The 12,935-nt window shown below is 35.5% G+C and overlaps 1 protein-coding gene and 1 non-coding gene across 2 annotated transcripts in view; both read left to right on the top strand.

Annotated features, from left to right (window-relative positions):
* Nucleotides 1–12,935, top strand: part of FAM155A (family with sequence similarity 155 member A) — a 704,261-nt gene that overhangs the window by 548,326 nt on the left and 143,000 nt on the right. The gene's annotated exons all lie outside the window — the stretch shown is intronic.
* LOC115894635 lies at nt 2,629–2,697 on the top strand. Its single transcript, XR_004054780.1, has one exon. It is a non-coding gene; the product is annotated as a small nucleolar RNA SNORD31 (small nucleolar RNA).

Raw genomic sequence — 12,935 nt, 5'->3', positions numbered from 1 at the left:
TAGGAGTCATTGGAAGACTTTAAGCAGAGGAAGTTGATCAGATTTGTGTTTTAAAAAGAGCTATATGAGAAAAAGATAGAGAAAAAAATTGGAGGTGGCAACATCAGAAATAAACTCAGAGGCAGATCAAATAATCATTCCCTAAATCTCCAAAAATAAACAACAGTCATATAAGACTGAAACTGAGCAGTGCAGTTGAATTTTCTCAATACTTTTAAAATAGTGATTTGAAGATGCAAGTCTAAAATGAAGAAAGATTGGCGAAGTGTCTTAAAATCTGAGTGGAGCTTTTACAGCTATTCAACAGACGCTGAGGAATTATGGATATGATATTCTTTAATGGAACTATTTTCACACTAATCAGAAGTTCTATAGCACAGAAGCATTTGCTATTTTGTGGAGATAGAGACTTGAATCCTGCTGCCGAAAATCTGGAAGGTCACAGTCCAGTAGTGGTCTCTTAACAGGTCCTTGCTTGTCAATACTTCAATGATCTATTAATAAAATCAGAAAACTTCATTCATGAAAAGATAAGCATTCTGCAAACAAACAGCTAAGCTTTATATTAGTTCAAAAGAGAAAGTGAAGTCTGTGGTGGGTCTCAAAAAATAAAAGCTCTTGGTATATCCAAGTGTGGCCTGTGGCATTCAAAGATGTGCAGACTTCCAAGGGGACAGGAATACCTTTGACTCTATGGAATCTGGTGGAGCAAATGTTACTGTTGGAGCAGAAATGACATCGTCTTGGGGATCATTTTGAAAGGAGGTAATTTATGAATGGTAAAGCAACTCAGCCTCCACTTTGCCTGTCTCCTTCCTTAAAGGAGAATTATGGACTTGAAAGAGTGGACAAAGAATGGTTATGAAATTTGAAGCATGAATTGTGTGAGGAGAGAGAAAGTGTATACTGAGCCCATCAAAATCTGACGTTCCTAGGACCAGAGGAGCACATCCAGGAGGCTGCTGGAAGAAATGTCTTCTTAGGCTGGTCTTCAGTCATCCTTGGCGTTCATTCACAAACCAAGGATTAGGGTGGAGGTGCCAGAAAAATCACAAATGGGGTATTTTTTTTTTTTTTTAATTCGAAAGGGAGAACAAAAGGAGTTAGAGAACAGATAGCATAATGATGACCCATAGTTAATTTCTAGCACTGGATGATTGCTTTGTGCTTACTTCATAATAAGTCATCACAAGAATCCAAAATTAGTGTATGCGGTCTGATGCCATGGATTATTTATATTCGAAGACTTCTTTATGGTTTGTAATGAGGCATCGGACAAGATGTATTATCCAGTCTTTTGGATAAGAGATAGATATGTATGTAGATTTACCCATGTTACATGTAAGGGAAGCATAGCGCTGTTTAAAGTTTATCCTAGAAAATGTTGTTGAAAAGGAAACATACCAACTTGAAGGGATAAGGAATTGCAGAGCATTTACAAAAGAAGGTTGGATTTGCAAGACCAGCCAATGGAAAAACCGTTATCCCTGGAAAAATACAGAGATCTCACCCAGGTTTAAGTCAAATCTTCACAAATACAAGACAAGGAGTCCTAGTTTAGCAAACACTCCATATCCATGATAAGCTATTAGGGTAGGTGGTATGGCTATAAAAAACAAACCAGAAACTAGGGGGTAAGGCTCCATTAATAGAGAAGAGAGGAAAAATCTCACTCTGCCTTAGTTGCTCTAATGCGACAGAAATGAAATATATACCTTTTTTTAGGTTTGGGAATTCTTATTTTAAACATGGATATGGATAGAACTGTGATGGAAAAAGCGTTAACAGGTCCAGCATCTCAAAATGATGCCACATTTGAAATGATTATTTTTGATAAGATGCCATTTAGGAGGACCTGGAGCTTTTTAGACACTTGAGAGGATGCGTTGCAAAAGACATTACAAGCAGAATCTGTGTAGTTCTAGACATGGGGCCAAACAACCCATGGCAATTAGTGGAAACCAAGGTTCAGTTCAAGGTGAGTGCAACTTTTTAACCATGTAGAGATCTGAAAATGGTTGCTTTTCTATAGAAATAAAAATGGCAAACATCTCAATCCTCAGAAAGTTATCTCACTAATTATTCCTGAAATCTGTTTTAAATACCTAGAACAAACTTGCTAAGCTTAGCTTTTCCTTCAACTCACAAAGCAAATTTAATGTTTCCAGTGGAGATCAGGATGTTCTTCTAGCAGGGCAAATTGCACAAACTACAAGGAAATGATTAATACTCAATATCAATCTCTTGCAATGTTCTCATATTTTTTCTCAATATTCAGAAAAATAAAATTGCTTCTGTTCTGTTCCTTTAGCCAGGCTGTTCTCTTCAACTCACTAATTTATCTTGGAAACTCCACTTTTCAAATTTAAAGGCCCATCATTAGGATGGTGAATATTGACGGGAAAAAGTAAAATGACTACTTTACCCACAAAAATAAAAACATTTGCTATCCTTTTTTGATAAAGGTCTTCTAGATTTGCTTCACCCACTTTAACTTTTTCTGTGTATCTTAAAATTCAATGTGCAATAAGATTTTCAATTTCTCCACAGTTTGGACTTCCTTAGCTTATTTCTATTCACATAAATTCTTTTTTATAAATGTTGATAGGAAATACCATTCTTAATGATATCACCAGTGATGAGATGAATACTGCCCCTTTCTGATCAATATGCATGAAAGATATTTTCTGAGCTGTGAGCTTGAAAAATAAAAATAATTTTTAAAAGATATAATAGCTCCTGTTGAGACAATCTTATTAATATAAATTCAGAGATATTCACAGCCAAAGGGAGCATGGGAGATCATAAGGTTATTCAGGTCATCTTATGCTTTTGTTATCAGAGGAAATCCTGCAATCGATCACAATGCAGTGCGTGAGTTTGTCCTGTCGTAGATCGCTTTCACAGGGCCTGGGATAGCGTACTTAGTGAATGTCCATGAACCGACATTCTCTACTCAAAGGAGCCCTATTCTTTCAATAGTAATGATGGAGGGATTACAGGAATAACTCCTGATTATCTCAAGATTTGCTTTTTATTACCCATTCTAGGTTCATCGTGATTAACTATTTAAGATTATTTAGGTCCCTTGACCTCATTCTCTGCAACTAAGGAGTTGATGCAAAGAAGTAAGAAAATGAGTCAAAGATTTGGAAGAAGTCCATTTGAAGTTGAGGGTTTTCCTGATTGACAGTGGAATGGGTCAAAAGAAGATTATTTTGTTGGTTAAGTTTTGTTTGTTTGGTTGGTTTTGGTTTTTTGTGTGTTGGCGTGGGAGAAACTAAGGAAATAATTCCAAAGGAAAAGCTTTTGATGGGGTGTTTTTCTCCTGAATTGTATAGTTTTCAGATTTATTTTAAAGGATTAAAATGGCCATATTTTCTTGCTGCCAGTCAATGTCTGTTTATTTTATATGAACATATTTAAAAGACCCCCTAGAGAAGTGTATATATAGCATATAATTAGCAAGTCACAAGACTGGAGGTTACCTTTCCTAGAACATCCCTTCCATGTCTGTACCTCAGTATACCATGGTTTTACCAAGAGGATTGAAGTGTATATCTGGTGCCTTGTTCTGTTCTTTAAGCTCCTGCTAAATACCTCAACTTTGGTGTGTCTCAAGTACTTCAAATTTCAGCCCTTTAAATTGGCCTTGTGGTCATTCCATTAACTCCAGCTTCTCCTCATTGGATTAGTGATGGCTCTTTTCACCCATTCACCTAAGTTGGAATCCAAGCATCATAGAAAGTCTGAAAGTGATCAGGGGAGTCTGAGGGGAGGTAGAATGTTGTGGCTAAATGTACAGGCAGTGGTGTTCAACTGCCTCTGAGCTCACCATTTACTGACTGCATGAACTTGGACAAGTAATTTAAACCTTACAATATTCCTATTTATTCATCTGTATAAGTTGATAATATTAGAACCTACCTTATATAGTTATGCGTATTTAATGAGTTAATGATTATCTTAAATATATGTGTTTCTTTTTATATTTATGAGCCTCTAAGAACAAGGCAGAAAAGAGCATAAGCACTTTCTTCTCATATCTAATTAATCACCAAGTTTTAACAAATATACTCCTTATATTGAGTCTTTATCGGTTCCATCCTGTTTATCCAGTGGTGTTCCTGGCTGTCAGTGCTTGATTTCAGGCTCTTGTCATATCTCCATCAAATATTGCAATTGTCATTTTATTAACCTTCCCACTTTTGGTCTTTCCCTGAATACATCCTTTATGCTCCTAGCTGAGTGATCTTCCAATATATTAATATACATCTAATCACAGCATCCTTCTGTCCCACATTCACCAGTTCAACATTCTTTTGTGACCCATCATTTTATCACTAACGCCCTCCACCCCAACCCTGATGGTTTTGATGGCATGTTAATGATGGCCAGAGGACCAGTTGGCCCAGCCCTATCTCTTGGCACATTCTCCCTCACATCTTTCAATCAAACAATGCTGAGAGACACCTGTCTCCATCTTTGAGCACCTTTTTAAGATATTAGGACAGTGACTTAGCAAATTGAATTCCCTGAACTCTGCTGCTTAACCAAAATTTTCCGGACAATCGTAAGTCTATGTAGAAACGTGTATGTAAGATGAGTCTTGGAAAAATAAATTCACTTACTTAAAAATTGACATACAAAGGGCAGCAATTATTACCATATGCATTGTGCTTGCTTTATGCCATAGGTGGACCATATCGATTGAATCTTTATTGCTGTTTTATGGATTTTACTTAAACCATTCGCTGTTAATGAACCTTTAGTTTGGCCCTATATTTTTGCTGTATGATCAATGTCACCATGAGCATTCTTATGCATAGTCCTGCCTACATGTGCAAGAACATTTGTGGGAAAAATAGTAAAAGTAGAATCATTGTGGCAAAGGGTGTGAATGTTCAAAATGTTGATGAGTATTTCCTAGTTGCACTATCAAGAGGCAGCCCCCGTTTCTAGTCCTGCCACGATACATGAAAGTTTCCATTATTCCTCTCCTTCCACTCAAAGTATATAGGCTTTTTAATTTAATGTGTAGAAATCTAAATTCCCTTCTGAAAGTCATGCTTTATAAATGCTGTCTCTCTCCTAATATATTTTTAAGGTGTGAAAAACGCGGTACTCATAACATGGCTCACCATAGAATGAATTACAGTTTTTTGCAATTTGTAAGCATTCAGTAACTCAGTAACTTACAGAGCCATGTTAGGGCAGTGACACATTGTGTGCAAAAAGATATGAATATGAATTCTAGCTTACCATTTTATTTAAAGCAGAAATTGTACAGTTGATAAACAGGTGAAAATTTTCAGAAAGCTTTGTTATGTTTTGAATGATATTGACTCGATTCACATATTTTTTCAGAAACCTGTCATTTATAAATAATTCCTTAGAACTTTTTAAATAAAATGAAACAAAATTAATAGAAAAAAAGATTATTTGCTTCCTTTGCTTTTTTCTGACAGAGTTCTTATGCTCAGTCATCTCTCATTGTCATACTTGCATGCCTCTTATAGGAAAGCAGTGATAGAAAAGCATGAGAATCTTCACTGATGCTATTGGATTTTGAATGCTTTCTAAGCATTTTTATTCCAAAAATTTAACATTTTAATGCTCTACTCAACTTGTTTGTTAGTTGGTTTTGTTTCTTTTCTTTAATTACCTTGGAAGTTTGCTGACATTTTATTTTTCAGAAAATTCTGTATCTTATGTTTTAATGCTTTATTTTCTCAATTTTATCTCATTGTTTTATCTCAGTTTTTCTAGATAATTCCCAGATATCTTGTCTTTGTTGTATAGATATTATAATTATTTTTAATAAGTTATTTTTTACATATTATAAACATTCATATGTTACGTGCTACTATTTCTTATCATAGTCTAGTATACGCTCTTAATATTAAGTTAAGAATTAAAGGTCTAAATCAAACTAGAAATGTAATCTGTTCTGCGCGTTTCTTACTCCTTCCAAATTAAGATTGAACATTGTGTTTTAGAATCAGAATTTGGGGATAGATTGGTTTTAAAACTTGCATCTAAAGATTATTCCCAGGAATTCTACATGTCTTTAAACCTCTAATTTGTTTAAACCTCCCATATATAAAATTGTTATAGACAAAATGGATAAAAGTCAATACCTCTCTCAATGGGATCATAGAATGGTTTTATTAAAAATCGGTGATTGGCACCCCAGTACAGATATGCTTTAATGATAGTTTATTAAAGACGTATGAAAATGTATTGTTAGACACATATGCGTGTCTCAATAAATGCTTTTATGCATGGGTTGTCTAACTCTTGAAAATAGTTTCTTACAATCTTGATTCTGCTTCTAGATAATCTTTCATTTTGCTAAGTTTTGTCACAGATGATAAAAGAGTAAGTGTAAAACTAAGTATTATTTGAGTTCTTGCAAAATCAGAATTACAGTCTTGGTTACTAATGTTTCCACAATAATGTTAGGCAAGTTATATATCTACTAAATAGCAATCAATAGTTTTTCTCATTTCCTAGAAAAGATCTTTCATTTACATTTCTAAAAATATGTTTAAGTGTTTGGTTTTCAGTAGTTCCCATGTATTGCTTATTGTGATCATTGCAATGATGACTTAATTGAAGATTTAGGTGTTATTCTTTGACCAGAGTATATGTAAAATTAGACAACCAGTTGCAAGTAAGTCAGCAATAAGCAGAAGAAGTGGATTCTTAAAAACAGAAAACTACAGCTTTAAGTCCTAAGAGTTAACTTAAGATATTTTGGGCTTCAATTCATTTATCATTTTTATTGGAAAGAGATATGCTCATTTTTACTACTTTGGAAGAAAGAAGCCAAAAACAAAAATAATTTTAAGCAAAGAGAGATGCTAAACACTTAAAAAACCCTGCTCAGTAAAAATAGAGAAGCAAGCTGAGCATAGAAAAGAACTGCAAAAATGTTCATGGCTCACTCTTGGTGAAGGTGAAAGACCTAAAAGGATTACATTTCAATTTCTCATATAGAAAACGCTTATTCAAAAGAAAATCTGAAAAGAAAAGGAAAACCCAAAAAGGTACCTTGGAAATTGCATTTACTCAGTGCCAATATGAAATCGCCTGTAGTTTTTATGTATTTTACATTTTATGACAAAGTAAGTATCCAAGAGAAAGCACTGAAGGTAGCTTATAAAAGACTTTCCAAGTCAGTAAGAAAAAGCTACACATGCAACAAGAAAATATTATTTTTTAAATATCCAGTGAAAAGCAGTGTTTTAACAAAGTGAGTTTGGCTGCATCCATCACATGGGTATGGGATGAGTATTAGAAGGTAATATTTAGTGCAGAGAGTCCAGCTCAGAGGGATAAGGGTGAAGCTGAGTACATCTTTATATTTTTATAGGAAATTTATATTTATAAGAAAACATAAAGAATGTATTACTTACTGTATACAAATGAAGAGTAGTAGAATTCTTTAATTCTTTCACTTTTTTAATTTTGATACAAAGGGCATTCAGAAATTAGCCAATATGAAAGAAAAGGTCATATTTTAGATTTTGTTCAAGTTGAATTTAATTTAAAGTGAGAGCTGAGAATTCTTACAGAGTAGTTAACTGTTGGAGCATATTGTGAGAATCCACAGGGTAACAACCCCCTTAGGAGTATTTGGGTTGATATTTTCATAGAAAAATGAAGGAGCACAGTGAAAATGCTTTCAGATTCATTACCTTATTCCACCACCACCAGATGACAACTTTATGGCTTTGATTCCACTATTTGAACTGTGTGAGCTTTCATTCATCGATTCGTTCCTCAATTCAGCTAATCTTCTCAAGTGCCTATTAAGTGTTTTGCATTGTGCTATGCGCTGAAGATGCTAGCAGTTAATAAACAGGATTCTTTCCAGGGCAGAGAGTTTAATGGGGAACATAAATGGATGAAAGACAATGAAACCCTGTGGGATGAGCTCAGTGGCCAACAAAGTGTCTGTCTAACCAAGACTAGGGCAGGAGGAAGTTTTCAAGAGAAAATTATGTTAATGCTGAGATAATTGGAATAGGACTCTTGCAGAGGAAGAGTCAAGAGTACATTCTACTCAAGGGAGGGTCATGTATGAGGGGGTAGGAGACAGATGGGGTAAAATTGTTCCATGTAGGATCTAAAGGAAAGTAAATCTTTCTGAAGAATCAAGATGAGGGTGGAACTAGGGAGAAGAGAACAGGGAGTATAGACAGTGGTGCAAAATAAAACTAAGAAGGTCTAAGTAGGGGCACTCCCAGAGTCTCATTAAGAAATTAGCACATTATCCTAAGGCAAGGAAAAAAATGGAAGAATTCGCATTTGTAGCAGATTATTCAGACCATTAGGTGGAAGGTGGATTCCAGAAGGCCAGCTGGGAGCCTAAAACCTCATTAGAAAGTGATCCTAGAGTTCTAGGACAAGACGCCGATGGCCTTTGCAGGGGTAGGGATCGTGGGGCTGGAGAGAAACAGAGTAGACTTGAGAGACGTTTAGAAAATGGTCAGGTGGTAATTCACAGTCAGTGACTTGCTGTTGTACTTTTTTGTTTCCTTGTTCTAATTTTGCTTTAAAGTTATTTTAAGTTGTAGTTATTGTGAACCAAAAGTATCTGACACAGGTCTCCACCAATTTAGAATGTTTATCTTGCCAAAGTTAAGGACGCACCCCTGACACAGCCTCAGGATATCCTGACAACATGTGTCCAAGGTTTGGGGGACATAGCTTGGTTTTATACATTTTAGGGAGACATGAAACCAGTCAATATGTGTAAGATGTACATTGGTTCGGTCTAGAAAGGCAGACAGCTTGAAGTGGAGGCCTGCAGGTCATAGGTAGATAATAGACAAAAGGTTGCAGTCCTTTGAATCATTGATCAGCCTTTCACTAAATACACAATTTACATGTGAGAGGAGGCTAGAGGAATACTCACTTTTGCCTTAGACAGGCTCAGTGAATCTACATTTTTACATAAGCAATAGGGTAGAGAAAACAATCAGATATACATTTGTCTCAGGTGAGCAGAGGGATGACTTTGAGTTCTGTCCTTTGTCCCGCATCTGTGAAGACAGGCTACCAGTTTACATTGCCAGGGTGAAATCCAACAGAATTGTTTTAGGGTAAAGATCTTGAGGTCCACAAGGAATTTTCTTGTGGACAAATTGTGAGGGAGGTATGTGGTTATTTTTCATTGTTGTTGTTTGTTTTTAATCTTTGTAGCTCTCTTATTTAGGAATAAATTGGAGGCGGGTTTGCCTGACATAGTTCCCTGCTTGACATTTACCTTTGGTGTAGTGATTTTGAGGTCCAGAAATTTATTTTCCTATCACATTATGATTAGTGTCTTTTCAATCTGAAAACTCATGCCTTGAGTCCTGGAAAACACATTGTTGTTAAAAAAAAAAAAAAATTCCTCTTCCTTTTTCCCTATGTTCTATATTTTTGGGAATTTCATGAGTTGGTTGTCTCCTATTCTTGGTCCTGTTCTTGGTCATTTCTTTTGCTTTTCTTTTTTCTTTGTTGCTTTCTAGAGATTTCTCCATTTTATCTTCCAAGTATTCTATTTTTTAAAAAATTCCAACAATTACATTTTAAATTTCCAAGAGATCTTCTTCTCTAGTTTATTCACAATACTTAGTGTTTATGTTATGTTGACAATTTCTCCAAGATTTCCTTTCTTGGTTTATTTTTCTTTCAGTCTCTTTATGTAGGGAGCTTTCCTCAAATATCTTGTGATACTTATTATTATTTAGTTAAGAGTAAGGCACTAAAATAGCTGATTGGGTAATTTTATATTGGTAGATGAGAATTTTCACATCTTTCCAGAGTTCTCTGTGCAAATTCCCCAGAGTGACCACTAACTTGAGTTAAGCTTTCTTACTCTGCTAGGTCAGTTACCCCTTCTCCATTTTCTTTTATTTCTTCATGTGTTGTGATTCCAGGTTTTAGATCTCTCTTAATTTCACAAAAGATGTAGGGTTCTACTCTGATTTTCCTTGACGTTATTACTATGATTTCTAAGTACAGAAAACAGTTTTGGAAATGTCTAATTTTGCAGTCTTAAACCAAATGTCTGCTGTTCAATAATTTTTAGGCTTTTATTGAACACTTTTTGGGAAACTCTATTGTGATGATTTAGCTCATTAATTATTTTTATCATATCATTATTAAATGTAATTTAATACATGATTAAATACAGTTTAGTGTTAAGAAAACGCTTTTGTCTAATGGACTACAGTCTTTACATCTAAGCCAGTAAAACTCTGTATACAAAAATGAATACTTCATTAATTAGAAAGTTTAAAAGTTCTGAGATACTAGGTGTTTTAAGAGCTGACAGTTTTCAAATTGAAAAAGCAGTGTCAATCCTTTTAATTTTTAGATAGCTCTAGAACTGACATACAGTTTTAATGGTAGTTAAACTTGATGGTAAACATATTTATCTTTAAAAGAAGCATGCTGGGATGGAACAGGAATTATCTTTCTGTACAAGACATCCTTTACTGTTCCTTTTATAATGTAGACTGTAGATGAAGTACCGTCAAGCAAAAAAAAAAAATATATATATATATATAAACAGTACTGATAGTGGAGACGGGAACAGCTGAGGACCTATCTCATTTCTTGGGAAAAAAAAATGTGTTACAACGTCATTCAGGATATTTGGCCAGCTCTGAGTTGCTTTTCTTAACAAGTTGATACCTTTTTTTCCTAGCCATATTTTCTAATTTCTCACTAGTCTTTTCACTCATATGTGGTCTTAAATAATCCAGATGGCTTGGCACTATGGCTCCCGTCTATAATCCCAGCACTTTGGGAGGCCAAGGCGGGTGGATCACCTGATGTCAGGAGTTTGAGACCAGCCTGACCAACATGGTGAAACCCCGTCTCTACTGAAAATACTAAAATTAGCCAGGCATGGTGGCGGGTGCCTGTAGTCCAGTTACTTGGGGGGCTGAGACAGGAGAGTCACTTGAACCTGGGAGGCAGAGGTTGCAGTGAGCCAAGATCACACTATTGCACTCCAGCCTGGGTGACAGACTGAGACTCCATCTAAAATAATAGTAATAATATTAATAACAAATGATTTTACTGTGTTTTGTGATAAAGTGGTTGATATGTGTCCATAACTCAATATACAAAGAAAACCAGGATTTTATTGTTGTTCCTCTTCTAGTTATTTTTAACATTATTTTCATGTCAAGAGAATCACCTTTCTACTTTATATTTGATGTAATGAAATTTATGGTAATACTTTGGTGATACTTTGATGTAAAAACATTATTGGTGAAAAGAAAACTACTTATTTTTTTCAGTTTTAGGAGAAATTACTTTTTTTTTTTTTTTTTTTTTTTGATGGCGTCTCGCTCCATCTCTCTGGCTAGAGTGTAGTGGCATGATCTTGGCTCACTGCAACCTCCGCCTGCCGAGTTCAAGTGATTCTCCTGCCTCAGCCTCCCAAGTAGCTAGGTGCCCACCACCACGCCTGGCTAATTTTTGCATTTTTAGTAGAGACGGGGTTTCACCATGTTGGCGAGGCTGGTCTTGAACTCCTGACCTAAAGTGATCCGCCTGCCTCGGCCTCCCAAATTGCTGAGATTACAGACGTGAGCCACCGCATCCAGCCCAGAAGTTACATTTTATTACCTCAAGTATCCAGACATTAAAAGCTAAACACACACACACACACATACACACACACACACACACACCAAAACCTAACACAACATTTGCATACCAACTTATTGGTAGCACCATGTGGAACTGGCATCTGGGATGTTTGAGCTAATACGTCAGAGTATTCTGCTTTTAAAATGAAGAAATAAAATAGCTATAAAGAACTGCTTAAAAGGAATCTTCACTACTGTAAAACTTTGAGGACAAATATTAGAATTTTAAAATTATTTAAAAGAAAATACTCTGTACTACCATCAACATGAAGCTGAAATTTAAGCTACATACTAACCAAATCCATTAAGTAAGCAATGTGCTTTTAAAGAATTTACTATGTGTTCCAACTATATTATAGTCTGTTCTCTGGTGAGCAAAATGTTAATTGAGACTCAATTGAGAATAATCACACAACATGGGGCTGATTCTATCTGCTAACCACCAGTCTCTACATTACGTTTAAGCCGCACTGCCTCGTATTTGAATGTGTTCTTCAGCTCAACCTTCCTTGCACCTGTTCCTCCCATGAACCTTCATGTAGACCTCTTACGAGGATAATGCTAGTTCATTAAATGTCAGCTCACATTTTCCCAAATCAAATAATAAACTCTGACTTTTCTTGCCTGTGTATGATTCTTATTTGCCTCAGGACTTTTCTCAGAATTTTAAGAAAAGTAAAATGGTAGTGATCACACTCTGGCATTTAGAAACAGGAATAGTTTTGGTCACAATTCAAGTGCTCAAGAACTCTGTATGCCAGGGAATGTGATAGAGAAATCAGAAGAGATGAATGACATCATACGGAAATCCACTTTGTCCAAGTCTTTTGTTTCTAACCTCTTCTGTGTACAGAGAAAGTATGTCACCAAAGACAAGTGTTCCTTTTGCTCATTGTTGTATTGTTTATTCATTCATCAACATTTTTTGAGGGCCTACCAGGTTTCAAACAGACAGAAAAACGAGTAAGACGACGTACTCACCATTAATGAGCTGCCTGCTTCGTTAAAAGTAAATAGATAAAGACATGTACATTTATATTGTAATAGTGCCATTGTAGAAGACAGATAACACAAGCAGACAAAACTTATTTGATCTGCAGCTCAAATGCCTTCCATTGAATTAGAAATCAAATAAACTCAACACTTCAAATGTTTTTCAGGAATTAAAATAATGAGCAGATAAGACAGAGTTGAAGCCTGAAGAGCGTGCTAAGGCAGGAAAAAGAAATGTCTGGCTGCCCATTTGCAGGCATTGGCTTGAGAAAAACAACC

This window comes from Rhinopithecus roxellana, chromosome 18 (assembly GCF_007565055.1).
Source record: "Rhinopithecus roxellana isolate Shanxi Qingling chromosome 18, ASM756505v1, whole genome shotgun sequence".
Classification (NCBI taxonomy): Eukaryota; Metazoa; Chordata; class Mammalia; order Primates; family Cercopithecidae; genus Rhinopithecus; species Rhinopithecus roxellana.
This window is presented reverse-complemented; position numbering and strand designations above follow the sequence as displayed.